Source organism: Protopterus annectens, chromosome 4.part0, assembly GCF_019279795.1.
Source record: "Protopterus annectens isolate FY-2018-M chromosome 4.part0, PAN1.0, whole genome shotgun sequence".
Classification (NCBI taxonomy): Eukaryota; Metazoa; Chordata; order Ceratodontiformes; family Protopteridae; genus Protopterus; species Protopterus annectens.
Genome location: NC_056733.1, coordinates 1,425,159,661 through 1,425,174,245, shown reverse-complemented (window position 1 = coordinate 1,425,174,245; position 14,585 = coordinate 1,425,159,661). Strand labels below are relative to the sequence as shown.

Sequence of the window (14,585 nt, the reverse complement as noted above, 5' to 3'; positions counted from 1 at the left end):
ACCCTTACTGCAGAGTTCCAAAATATCCAGCATTCTTCCTCTCTATGAAGGCAGTAACAATTCGGACATTTCCAACTTCTGACCTATTGCTCTCCTTTCACCCATCCCCAAAAATATTAGAAAAATGCACTCGCTCAGCTTAATTACCTGCGCCATAACCAAATCCACTCTCGTACTCAACTTGGTTTTAGGTCTGGCACTAGTTCAGCTCTTGTATCCTTCATGGATACTGTTAACCAAGCCAGACACACTGGTAAAATTGTTTCTTCTCTCTTTCTTGACCTTTGATAGAGTCTCCCCCTTCTCATTAAACTCTAAGTTGGGCATCTCACCCCTGAATCTAAACTGGTTCTCAAACTACCTCACAAACAGGCAATAATCCACCAAGTAGCAACAGACACCATTTCTTAACATGACCACAGGTGTTCCCCAAGGATCACCAAGTTAAGCATTTTCATAAATAACTTTCACATCACTCTTACTAAAAGATAGTCATCCAAAGACAGTTGACTCAATCATCTGCACTGCAATCCAGATCGGATCTTTAACAGCTCACCCAAAATGCCTCCACTTCTACAGAAACTTGGATGACCAACAATCTCACCCTAAACCCCAACAAAACCAAACTCCTGCTATTCATCCATAAAAAATGAAACCACACTAAAATTCATTATTCACTCTCACTACCCCTGAAGTTGTTCCAAATACAAAACTAGATGCGATCATAGATGAAAACCCTACTTTTGACCTGCATATTCACAGCAATAACACAAATTGGGCATCCTCTATAGACAACTACTTCCTCACTCGGCAAAACTGTCCCTAGGGTCTTCCTTTCAGTTACCATCTACTATATGGCACCCCTCTCTTTACCAACACCCAGTCCTCTCTGAAATCCAAACTAGACACATGCTACTAAATTTGTAGCCAATATAAAATTTTCATCACACAAGTCATTCCACATTATGCCAACTATTTTTGGCTAGAACTTCCATATCTTAATTTATAACAAACCACTTCACACAATCAAATTTCCCTGCCCTTTCTTTTCTACTTACTTTATACCATCCAAAAAGACCTCTCTGATCCGAAATCCAGCTACTCAAACCTTTCAGCTGGTCAACTACTTTACTCTTACTATTTCTAAACTATGGAATTCCATCCTTCTATCAATTAGAACTAACAGCAATCCAGTTCTCTTTAAAAATCCCAGAGACAATACCTTTCCTTTTGGTCAGTCCACATGTGCCAAAACAGCAAAAAAAAAAAAGTCACTCACCAATAATTATGACACATTCTAACTGTAAATACTAGATCCTTAATATTGTACCCAATTGTTAACTGCACCCCTCATTGTATGGGACTTTCATATTAATCTTTACTGTACTATACTACACATTATGTAGTGTGATCACCATGTACTGTGTTATGCTTTTATTGTGTACTGTTCATTTTCTCCCCAGGCTCATCTACAACACACCCAACGTCTGACAACACTGAAGATTAATAAATCACTGAGGATTGACCAATGTCAAAGTAGCAACCAACTTGGGGGTTAGACGTGTTAAAGGAATACATTACTTTTAAAAATAGTTTTTGTTCCAGATGATGTTACATTAGGCTACAACACAGCATGAACTACCAAACTGCTAACAGCAGTTCAGTAGCCTCCTCACTTAAACCATTTTACTGATTCCATATACATGTGCCTCAGTTCCATATAATAAAACTTGGTGCAGTGCAACTTCTGTTATTTCAAAGATGCTGTTGCTTGTTATTGTTCACTTATTTGCGCTAGTACATTACTGTTGGCTCTCAGACTATGTGACTAATCTGAATGAAAAGACTAGCCCATGACAGACAGCATACCAAATGTGCTCATTGGGAACCTCATGCTGATTAAGAGTTAAACAAGGGTGAGCAGATGTGGACAAAGGATGCATCTTCTATAACTGTAGTAGTATACTGTAGTCTGCCCTTGCCATTTCATTTTGACTGATTAAAATAAGAGACTGGGTAAGAAGCACTTTTTCATTAACAGTAAAACACTAATGTCCCCAAGTATGAACTAGCACTGTTTCTGCTACTATTTTAATATGATGGATTAAAAATAAAATGATAGGCCAAGTCAAATTTGTTATTAACAGTAAAACATTAGTGGGATGATATCACTGTCTAGGACACGTTATAATACCAGGACTTAAATGAGTTGCAGATATTAATCAGGGGTGTAATAGTCCCAATAATGAGAATTTTCTGTTTGTGTCAGAGTTATCAGATTAGGTCTGTAAATGTAATCAGAGTAAACAATTGCGCAACTGAAAAGAACAGAGGAGAAATATAGGGTAAATAGATGGCATAGGAACAGTAAATACTTTTGCTTATTGCCTTTTGATAAATGTTGGAATATCGCCAGACATTTAATGCTTCAAAGTATTTAATACAATCCATAATCTGCAGAGCAAGCAAAACGAGCAGGATCAAACTGGAACGTACAGGCTCCAAAAACACCAATTCACCCAAATCTCATCCCCAGACTTCCATGAATCCTGCCTAATTTACAATTCTCTCTTCATTCATCCATCCTATGAAGTATTCCTTGCTACTGCATACCATTCTCTCACCCTTATTACAATTCTACCTACTAATTTCTTAATCCCCCCAAATGGGGGTCATTTCCCCTTCCCAAGGCCATCTAACATTTTCAAAATCCTTAACTCTGTATGTACCTCATCTGACATTATCTTGCACCATAACAATGTTTACATTCCTTCTGCCTTGTATCTACAAACCCCTTATACTCACTAAACTTTCATCCATAAAGCACTTCCCATTTGTCATTTATACTCAATTGAGCCCCTAACTCGTACACTTTTGATGGGGTGCACCTCTATATTACTGTAACCTTGCCTTTCCACCCCTTCAGGTTTTTTTCTTCCTTGTATTCTGCTCTAAATTCAGACCATAATAAAGTACAATGCCCACAATGGAATGCATCTTAGAAAGCAAATTAAGCAACTGGAAGGACCCCAAAGGTGCTCAAGGGCTTAAAAGACACGGGCAAGACAGACTAGAGGCTCGCTCTATATTCAGTATTGTATAGATTCCTTAGGGGTGATATGTGCCATGCTTAGATGTAGTGGTCAAAGAATGCCTGTACCTTCAAAAGTCACACTGTCCTACTCCATCAAATAAATGGGACAAGATGGAGGAATAGATTTTACCCTTTACTTCCTATCCAAATTGAGCAGTGTAACTCCGTCTGCTTTTATAAAGTAGAGAGACAACTGGATGGGCATTCATAAATTTGACACAGGTAAGACTGGCATGTCCCTTCCTTGAAAAACTGCGTGTATGGGGGGGGGGGGGTGCGCTAAGGAAGGATATTGGCAAGGCATAAATGGCCCTTTGGCTCAGTTGCCCTTAACATCTATTATCCTGTATGTACACACCTACAGGCAACTGACATTAGTCTCCACCAAAGCCGGCTAGTCCTTGGCTACAAGCCCAACCCTCCTTCCAAGAACAAGGGAAACTGCAACTTTATCCCACCCCTTTCACTAACTGTGCACAGAGCAAGTTTGATAGCACAGAGCAAGTTTGATAATAAACAAGATGCCATCACGGAGCCATTCATCTACCCCACAGTTGACAAAAGTAAATAAAACAAAATGAAACCATTACAAATTAAAGATACATAACATTACCTAAAACAGCAGAAGAAATTATAGAACTAAATCAAGTATGATAAAACTCAAATGTCCTCACATTCACCACTGCAGTATTCATTACAAATGTCCTCACAGTTGCAGACTAAGTACCCAATTGGGTTTTTGGTTACTTTTTCTGCGTTTTCTGCTGTTGGGGTTCATGTTCTCCAGGAAGAGTAAATGCCAGCATAGAAGACTCATTCTCCATAAAGACCGCCACATTAAGTGTTTTGTTTAGGTGCTGCTCATGACCATATGCCCTGTTCCATTTGTCAGGCATTTGTTCCCAAAACTCTTTCACAGTAGACTTTACCTTTCATTGCATATTGAGTGTCTTAAGTTTCTTGCTGCAGATACTATGGATGGAATTTCTTGCCCCGAGGGTCAGCAGTCAGCAAAGAAAGTGGCACACAAGGCAAAACCGGAATCTTCTGCTCTTCAGCCTCTGCCAGGACTTTCTCCTTAAAAAAGAAATTGAACACAATCATGTTTCTTCTATTCCTAGGGATCCACACAGTGAGTGGCAGGCCTTTACTCAGTGGTTATTTAAATGCTTTACTGTCATGGAGGCCTCCCACAAGGGGGTTTTCAGTTCCTGCTCATTGATCCTCTTCTTCCCCAAAAAAGCCCAGAGACCAATTCTTCTGAGGTGGATTCTGATTACTACTCCCTTACTTATTCTACCCAGATTCCTTCTCCTTTAGGACTAAGAGTCTGAGGAGGAGGATTCTCATACTCCTGATAATCCTTCAGAGGAAATTTCTTTTGGGGGACACCATCTCTAGGATGATCGAATTTTTTTTAAGTGGGATTGTGCCCAGGTTTCACATATCCATAACAGGTGCTATGAGTTGCTACAAATGGAATCTAAGCCTGCAGCCATTCCTCCTGTCTGTCTGCTTTATTGGATGTTTTTTCCAATGCCTCTAAAGCACCAGATTCTCTGCCATCTGGCTCCCAAGAAGTCTGATGGGTTTTATAGGATGCCCGAGGATTGTTCCTTTTTGTTTAATGTCCCGCTGGTGATTCATCTGTGGTGTCTATAGCATCTGATAAGCAGTCTCACTTGCTTCATTCGTCCAAGTTGCTGCCTTCTGACAAGGACAACAGAACCATGGATAGGCTGGGTAAGAAGGTTTATAATTCCGCTACCCTGACTTTTTGGGATATTAATTATCAGACCCATATCGGCTCTCAGGCTTGTCAGCTTCTTTCTGATCTTCCAGACTCAAAAATATTTTGCTCTTTCCTTGCTTGGGTCTTCCTTTCAGATAGTCATTCTATCAAATGTAGTTATGATGCAGCTGATGCTTCTTCTAGGGCTGCTGTTTTAGTTCAGTTCTGAGAAGATATTCTTGGCTTAGGCTTAAACCTCTGCCCGATGACATTCAGGCTAAGTTGATGGATGCTCCTCTGGATAATCTTTTGTTTGGTGAGGCTGCTGCTGGTTTAAGTCTCTACAGGACAAGGGGAAGGCTTTACAGGAGCTTAGGTAGGTCATTATTTCTCCTGTGCCTAAATTTCAGCAAAACTACCCTTCTAAGCCAGCCTTTGTTAGTCTGCAGTCTCACCCTCCTTCTAAAAGGCAAAAAGGGTGGTAAACAGATTCCTCCGGCTAAGGCTATTCTGACTGCATGGATTCTTAAGCCCTCCTTTCCTGACAAACCAGGTGCTGTCCGACTATCCACCTGTTCCCAGCCACATTCCTCTCTTTTGCCCTTCTCTTTCTCTACCCGTTTGGCTCCGAATCACCCATGATTCTTGGGTTCTGTCATTCAGCAAAGGACTTCATAGTCTGGACTTTCCACATTTCACAGCCTCCTCAAGAATCCCCCCCCCCCCAGAGGTTCTTCGAAACCTGTCTCAGGATACTATTCAAGGAGGTGCCCGTGTCCCAAAGGGGTTAAAGGGTTTTATTCAAGAATGTTTCTAGTGCCTAGAAAAGGCAGTTGGTGACCTATTCTAGACCTCTCATCTGAACTCTTTTCTGAATGTGCCCTCCTTTCGGATGTCTCCAGTCCCTTTCTCTTCTCTTGCTGCCTCAGGCCTTTCTGGTGTCTCTGGACCTTAAGGATGCTCCATCTTCATATTCTGATCCATCCACTTTTTCAGGAGATTTTTGCGTTTCTCTGTTGCTTCCTGGCATTTTCAGTTCTATGCTTTGGCCTTTCTACTGCCCCATGGGTATTCACCAAATGCCTAGCTCCTGTGATTGCCTTTGCTTCCAAGGGATCCAAATAATTCCTTATTTGGATGACCTGCCGACTCAGGCATCTCCTCCAGAGGTCCTTTTGCAAAATCATTTTACCATTTCTCTTCTTCTTAACCCGGGGTTCACAATAAACCTTCCCTGACTCCTTCTCAGGATCATGTATTTTTGGGCTGCAGGATTCAAACGGTGTCAATGCTGGCATCCCTGCCTCCTCCAAAGGCATTAACTAATTTCTTTCTTTCAAACTCTGTTTCAGCCAGGAGTTCAAGGCTTCCACCATTCCAATGCTCACTCTGGCCAAACTCCACATAAGAAGTTCCAGTGATTTCTGAAGTCTGTGTGGCTTCAGCATGCACATCCTGTAAACTTTCCTGTTCTCCCGTGTCTCAAGAACTTGTGGTGGAGGCTGGCATTTCTGGCTATCCCATATCAAGTGGCTCTTCAGGCAGTTTATATTCCTTCTGATCAAAGTGTTGTGGCAGACAATCTGAGCAGGTCCTTCACTCAACCCCACGAATGGATGCTTCATGGGGATGCATTTCTGGAAACTGTTCACCAGAGGGGTACTCCAAGTGGATCTCTGCTTCCCCTCAGTCAACTTCCTCTGTTTTGTGCCAGGGTCCCAGGTCCTCTGGTATGGGAGGTGGACACCTAATTTTTTTGGAAAGGGATGTTTATGTACCCCCCTCTAATTCTGAGAGTCCTGTTCAAGACTCAACAGGATGCTCTTAAAACCATGTTGGTGACCCCGTTTTGGTCATGACAGCACTGGTTCTCTATACTCCTGCATCACACCAAGGGCAATCACCACATTACCTCACAGGGTGATCTCCTCACACAAGACAAGGGTCTCTCATCCACCCCCACCTGTTCATGCTTCAACTGACACTGGGTGATAGGGTTTGATCTGTTTATAAACACCGTTTTTCTGAGGACGTGCTGCAGGAGGCCAGGAAATCTACTATTAGGAAATCCTACTCGTTTAAGTGGAAGAGGTTTTCTATTTGGTCTTTCTCATGACCTGGACCCACTTTAAGACAGAGCCAAGGAAACCTCATTTGTGCGAGCTGCTCAGTGCTGGTTGGCCTATTCTTCTATTGAGGCCCACTTATCAGCTCTGCTTGTCTGCCTTTGACTCCCCCATTATCTTCTAGATTGGAGGCCAATTTCTTAAAGGTGTCCTTGATATTTGACACCCCAGGAAGCCTGTTCCTCCTCCCTGGTATCTTAATTTAAGTTTTGGACAAATTGACTAGCTCTTTTTGAGCCTGCTGTTTCAGCTTCCTTGCAATATTGTTCTTGGAAGACTGTTCTTTTGTTAGCCCTTACTTTGCCAGATGGGTGTCAGAGTTGCAAGCACTTAAGGCTTGTCCAGCTTTTCTGATCTTTCATGAGGACAGGGTGTCCTTGCGTACTAATCCTTCTTTCATGTCCAAGGTGGTTACTGAGTTGCCACTTAAGTCCATTCATTATCGTCCCCCACCCCTCTCCACAGTCTGACAGTGAGAGGGTGCTGCATACCTTAGATGTACATAAACAGCTCAATTTTTTTTGGATAAAACTAAAGCCATCAGAAAATCTGGACTAATTATTTGTTTCCTTTCATCCTGTGTCTTTAGGTTTGGCTGTTTCCAAGGAAACCATTTCCACTTGGATTTCTAAAGCTTTTTCCTTGTGTTACACTTTTCATTGTGAGAGCATTCCTCCTTCTATAAAGGCTCATTCTACTAGAGCTGTGGCTTCTTCTGGTGTCTTTTCCACAGGCTTAGATGCTAAATCTATTCTTGAAGCTGCTACCTGGGCTTCTGTGCATACCTTTACCAAACATTACCAGTTGGTCATACTTCCAGCACTAGGGCTGGCTTTGCCAATGCCATTCTTCATGGCTTCTTAGACGGTTCTGCTGCCGTTTCCTCCTCCCAAGTTTCTTCTTGAGCTTTGGCACTCTCCCATTTGTAAGGTATACTGCAGCAGTGAATGTAAGGACATAGTACAGTTGTGTAAAATCTTACCATGACAGTAGATGCCCTTGCCTTCACCACTGCAGCATTAACTCCCTCCATCCCCCTGGCCTTTTTTCTTCCCTGGACATGCAGGTTCTCCTTGGGTTTTCTTGGACTGCTGTTCCTACTGGGGCAATCAGTCCTGAGAATGGTACACCTGAACATCACCTTTATGTCCTACCCTGCACACGCAAAGAGTGTGTAGGTGACATTCAGCATACCTTAAACGGTAGACTTCAGTAAACTGTCCAGTCGATGCTTCACAGCAGGGAACCCGAATACTTCAGCAGTGAAGGAAAGGACATCTACTGTTATGGTAAGATTTTACACAAATGTACTTTCACACTACAGACAAACATTTCTCGTCAGTTCCATACAGAGCAATGACAACCACATGCGGCTGGTTTTTAAGCAATACCGAACAAGGTAGAATACAGAATTTTTAAGACTTGAAAACAGTCAACATGCCTTATGACAAGAATAGTCACCAATACTGCCCTTTTTTTTTTTTTTTTGGAGTTAGAGACTACTGGTACTCACGGATGTGCACTACCATCACTCAACATTTGCAAGTATAAGGTGGGTGGTGCAAGGGAAGGATTTGTGGCATTGCTTTGGGGCTCATCATCCTAGTTCATGCAGGTATAAGTGGCACAAACTTGAATGACATTCTATTTGAGCTGTTAATTCACTGTGCTCATACCTCTCAACCTTAGAGCAAGAAATCTGGACAAAGCCATGTATAATAGAGGGACACTAGCCCAAAAATGGGAGCAATCAGAATAATAGGTTTTACATTGGCATGAATTTTCTGAATGGCATGACGTCTGAAACTCAAATTGTCATTTTCTGATTTCAGTTCGCAATTATTTGCTAAACATTTACTAGACAACCTGTATTATAAAAATATTACGAAAGGCCTTGATACTGGGAATACTGTTGTAAAACATTGCCAAACAGACCAAAAAGGCATTCTGCAAAAATGTGCAGTTGACAGAGTGGCGTTTGGAACTTTAATTTAGTCTAAATGTTGTATTCTGCGAACCATGTTTAAGCAGACTATAACTTCTTATGTATAGTTTTTACTTTAGTGTTCTGCATTAATGATTTAATGCCCGTTAATATCGACTATACACATTCGGCAAAGGAGCTGCTACTCCCCTGCCCTGCGGTCCAACGGTGTGGGTATGGAAGCCTGCCCCCCAACAAAATTAAGCTGTCTTTTTAGCATCAGCTCTAAAGGACTTGTTTCACATTACTTGAAAAATAAGAGGGATGACACCAAAATTAAAATGTCGGCCAACGTCACATTGGAGAGTCGCTTGCTACTGCATACTCAGGAGAGTCCAAATTTAAACGTCACTGGATTGGCTTCTGCGCATCCGATGTTTATAGCCGGAGACTCCGGCCCGGAGTCAAAAAGAACAGGGTGCTACCAGTTCTACAATTCAATACTAGGGTTACCATCAGTAACCTGTCGGCAGGCACCGATTGGATAAATCCACCCAATGAGTGAGTGGTACTGAAAAATAGCAAGAGTTGCTATTATAAAAAGAAGAAAAAAATCCCTCAACATTAGGAGAAAATTGTGTTACTCTAACTGAATTTACCAAAGTACCTTACTTTTTGGAACTCAGTCACATCGTAAATCATCAATAATAAGTTATACAGGCAGATTTCACCCGATATAACTACAGTTTAAGATATTTCGGTAACAACCACTATTAAATTGTAAAGAAAAATCAGAACACCCGTAACTGCGAACAAAACTACGATAGTTATGCGGTTTCTCAAGGTCACGCTATTAATCTTGGACGGTCTACTTTATAACCACGAATAATAAGAGTTTAAAAAAGTGCGTACAACACTAATCTAATCCTACCGGCATCCAAGGGGTACTGAACTTTATGGTTAATTGCCTTATTTACAAAAATATTCCTACATATGTCAAAGTCATCTTCCACATATTATAGCTCACAAGACCAAGTAAAATTACCAGTCAGCAGGAGGCCCAAAAAATGTTATGCCTCAAAAACTGATAAACTGAACATTAAAACAAACGTATTACTCAATAATCCAAACATATACACTTACTTGGACTACTCAGAAATCCTTCACTCTCTAGAAAATAGTAAGGGTCATCTAACTTTAAGTCACTTCCTCTCAAACACCAGCATCCGGTACAATACAAAATACTTCTCGATGCGCCTACATTCTAAAATTTTGACAGAAGTCTACTAGAGGTGAACATAAGCGTCATTAATAAGCGACTGCAACGTAATTGTTTTAAAACTGGGTGGGGGTGTAGTTCGGTATCTAAATACAAAAGTGGACTGTATTCCCACATAATTAATAGGAAATTGGTTCTCATATCAAGACTGTTGACTGTGAAATACTCGCAAAACAAGCAATCGTCATACATGTTAGCTGTCCAGATTTTCACAGAATGTACAGATTTTTGCCTATGTTTGCTCTGTTTCATATTTATTTAACTGACGTTTGTTTATCGGGTAGTTCGACTGGGTCTCATAACCCGTTTTCACCGGAGGCCCGGGGAGAAAAGCTCCACATTTATACATTTGGTCAAACACACACACACATATATACACACACATATATATATATATACACACAAGTGCACATTTACACCTTTCCTTACATACACAGATCGATTACACTTTTTACAATAAAAATATTTGTTAGGACTTTACATAAATATGTAGTCAGGATAAGCTTGACAATCAAAAGCATGGTTATTAGTATGGTTCTTTACTTCTAAGGCATTAATATGTGTTGCCATATATAAAGCTCCTCCTCTTCACATTTTGACAAGAGTTTAAGTTTTTGCACAGTACAGGTTTGTTAAGACCTTGCTAAATACAGGTTGCCTGTAATGCTCCAAAGGTCCACAGTAGCTTAGTTTTTAGCTAAAACTTCTAAAACATTACTACGAGTTAATAATAGATCGCTTGTACAGAAATGGTTAGTGTACTTTGCCAGAACATTGATAGTGAGGTTGGGAATTTCTCTGTACTGGGATATACAATTTAGCTCTTGAGAAGGGGAGAGGTGTGATGGGAATTTGAAGCTTAAAGGATATACAGGGGGATAACGAAGACTGAGGAGGATAGAGAGGCGGGTTGGCGGGACAGGAAAAATTAGAAAGGAATTAACCTGGGGTTAATCATATGCATAGCCATGACTTGTTTTTAAAAAGTGGTAGGCTAGGCGTTAATTTGGTGTTTGGTGGGAGAGAGAGTTCCATAATTTAGAAACTGAGTATGCAGGGACTTGGAAGTTTCATGTACGTTTCTATTTTCTGATCTGAGTGGTCTGCTTGGTTTGTAGTATTTGATAAGCTTTTCTAGAGCAGGACAGACAGTGAGTTTATAGATTAGGTTATGTATAGTAGTTAGTTGGATATATGCTAGTTGGTTTGATATTTCAAGCCATTTTAGTTCTGTAGTGGTTTACAGTGATGTGTATGGAAAGGCTGTTAGTCCAGATGAAATACCTGTGGAAGCATGGGGGTGTTTAGGAGAGATGGCAGTGGAGTTTTTAACCAGATTGTTTAATGAAATCTTGGAAAGTGGGAGGATGCCTGAGTAGTGGAGAAGAAGTGTTTTGGTACCGATTTTTAAGAATAAGGGTGATGTGCAGAGCTGTAGTAACTACAGACGGATAAAATTCATCAGTCACAGCATGATGTTATGGGAAAGAGTAGTGGAAGCTAGGTTAAGAAGGGAGGTGATGATTAGTGAAAAGCAGTATGGTTTCATGCCAGGAAGGAGCACTAAAGATGTGATGTTTGCTCTGGGGGTGTTGATAAAGAAGTATAGAGAAGGTCAGAAGGAGTTGCATTGTGTCTTTGTGGACTTATAGAAAGCATATGACATGGTGCCTAGAGAGGAGTTGTGGTATTGTATGAGGAAGTCGGGAGTGGCAGAGAAGTATGTAAGAGTGGTACAGGATATGTATGAGGTAGTGTGACAGTGGTGAGGTCTGGAGTAGGAGTGACAGATGCATGTAAGGTGGAGGTGGGATTACATCAAGGATGAGCTCTGAGTCCTTTCTTATTTGCAGTGGTGATGGACAGGTTGACAGATGAGATCAGACAAGAGTCCCCATAGACTATGATGTTTGCCGATGACATTGTGATCTGTAGTGAGAGTAGAGAGCAGGTTGAGGAGACCCTGGAGAGGTGGAGATATGCTCTAGAGAGGAGAGGAATGAAAGTCAGCAGGACTAAGACAGAATATGTGTGTGTGAATGAAAGGGAGACTAGAGGAATGGTGAAGATGCAGGGAGTAGAGTTAGCCAAGGTGAATGAATTTAAGTACTTGAGACCAAGAGTTCAGAGTAATGGTGAATGTGGAAGGGAGGTGAAGAAGAGAGTACAGGCAGGATGGAGTGGGTGGAGAAAAGTGTCAGGAGTGATTTGTGACAGACTGCTACCAGTAAGAGTAAAAGGGAAGGCCTACAAGAGAGTAGTGAGACCAGCTATGTTATACGGGTTGGAGATGGTGGCATTGACAAAAAGGCAGGAGTCAGAGCTGGAGGTAGCAGAGTTAAAGATGTTAAGATTTGCATTGGGTGTGATGAGGATGGACAGGATTAAGAACCAGTATATTAGAGGGTCAGCTCAGGTTGGATGATTTGGAGATGAAGTCAGTGAGGCAAGATTGTATTTGTTTGGACAGGTGCTGAGGAGGGATGCTGGGTATATTGGGAAAAGGATGCTAAGGATGGAGCTATCAGGTAAGAGGAAAAGAGGAAGGCCAAACATAAGGTTTATGGATGTGGTGAAAGAGGACATACAGGTGGTTGGTGTGACAGAGCAAGATGAAGAGGACAGGAAGAAATGGAAACAGATGATCCACTATGGTGACCCCTAATGGGCTGAAAGTAGAAGGTGAGTATACAAGAACCATAAAATAGGGAGTGGAGCAGGAAGGTTTTTGCCAGGGTGGTCTTGGTTGATGTGGTAAGGAACTGTCTGTTTCTATGAAGGAATCCTAGATTTTTCTGTGTCTTTATGTTTTGTTGGATGTGAAGGTCAATGGTGAGTTTGCTATCAATAATTATAGCTAGTAATTTAGTTTCTTGTACACTTTCTATGATAGTTTTGTGAACTGAGAGGATGTTGAATTGGTCAGGGTTGAGGATGATATTTTTGGGGTGAAAGACTGTTTGTTTTTTGGGAGGATTTAGAAGAAGGTGGGCATCAGTGATCCAAGATCCAATAGCCATGAATGAGTTTTGAGTCTTGTTTAGTAGTTCTGTTAGAGTGCGAGAGGTACAGATTAAGGTTGAAGCGTCTGCATACTGAGTCAGTGTTCCTGGAAAAGAGGCAGTATGTAAGTTATTGGTGAATATATTAAACAATAGGGGTCCTAAGATTGAGCCTTGAGGGACCTCTGTAGGGTATGTAGGAAGGGAGAGAGTTGGTTAGACCATTTTACAGTTTGCTTCCGATGATAGCTTTGAAACCACTGTACTGTGGTAGTGGAGCAGCCTAGGTTGGACAGAGTGTCCAGGAGTAAGGGGTGTGAAACTGTGTCAAAGGCTTAAGAGATGTCCAGGAATACTGAAGATACGAGGTATCCTTTGTCTCTGGCCCTGTTAATGGTGTCTGTAAAGGATAGTAGAGCTGAGGATGTCCTATGTTCTGGTCGGAAGCCGTGCTGAGTTTGAGTAAGCAGGTTGTTTTGGTTAAGTATTTCGTTAACTGTTGGTGGATACACCTTTGCAGGATTTTGGATATTGGGGATAGTATTGATATTGAATGAAAGCTGGATATTTCAGTGGAGTGCCTTCCTTTATGTATTGATGATATATGTGATAGTTTCTATATGGTGGGGACTATGGATTCAGAGAGAGATCTATTTATTTGGATGCTGATTGGATAAGCAACTGAGCCAGATGTGAGTTTAAGGTGCTGAGGTGGGAAATTATCAGCTGATGTAGAGCAGGGTTTTAATTTGAGCAACTTTATTTTTTTTTTGAGGTGTGGGGGAGAGGAGAAGAAAAGGAAGGGAAGCGGTATTGGTTATGTGTGTGGTTATTGGTATGGTCTGGTTTAGATGGTGTAGAGTTATTGGAGTTAGAGTTTAAATTTAAGTGGGAGTGTCTTGCATTAGTGTTGGTGGTTAGCAGGTCAGCTATGGATTTTATGAAGTGTTAGTAATGGAGGGGGCATTGGGTGAAAAGGAGTGCTCTTTGTTTGTTCGTGGATTGAGGAGGGTAGATATTGAGTGCCAGAGGTTTTGGGGGTTTGCATTTGTGTTTTAGCTGACGGTTAGAGTAGTAGGGTTTTTTACTTTTGTCAACTAGTTTGGTTACACTGTTATGGAGTGTTTTGAAAGCTTGGAGATTTTGTTGGGTTTTATCTTTCCATGTGTTTCATTCTATGTCTCTTTGCTCTATGTCTCTTTGCTTTACGAGGTTAATGCAGTCAGTAGTTATCCATGGGGTTGTATTTTTTTAGTTTCAGAAAAGTGGTATTGAAATATTCTACAGCATCGTTGAGAGGTAATAACTTTAGGGGTGTCCATTTTATTTTATGGAGTAAATCTTTAAGAATTTGCTGGTCAGGTTTGGTTGTGTTTCTAACAAATTTTAGTGAGTGTTTTTTGGAAGGTGGTTACTAGCTGTGATGGC

The 14,585-nt window shown here is 41.2% G+C and overlaps 1 protein-coding gene across 2 annotated transcripts in view; it reads right to left on the bottom strand.

Annotated features, from left to right (window-relative positions):
* Positions 1 to 10,159, bottom strand: part of LOC122799889 (cytochrome b-c1 complex subunit 8) — a 24,058-nt gene extending 13,899 nt beyond the window's left edge. The window contains exon 1 of one of the 2 annotated variants that reach the window (XM_044069262.1): positions 10,020 to 10,159. The gene's annotated coding sequence lies outside the window, so the exon portion shown is untranslated. The remainder of the gene's footprint in view (positions 1 to 10,019) is intronic. The other variant, XM_044069261.1, reaches the window with a different exon arrangement.
* Positions 10,160 to 14,585: the final 4,426 nt, after the last annotated feature.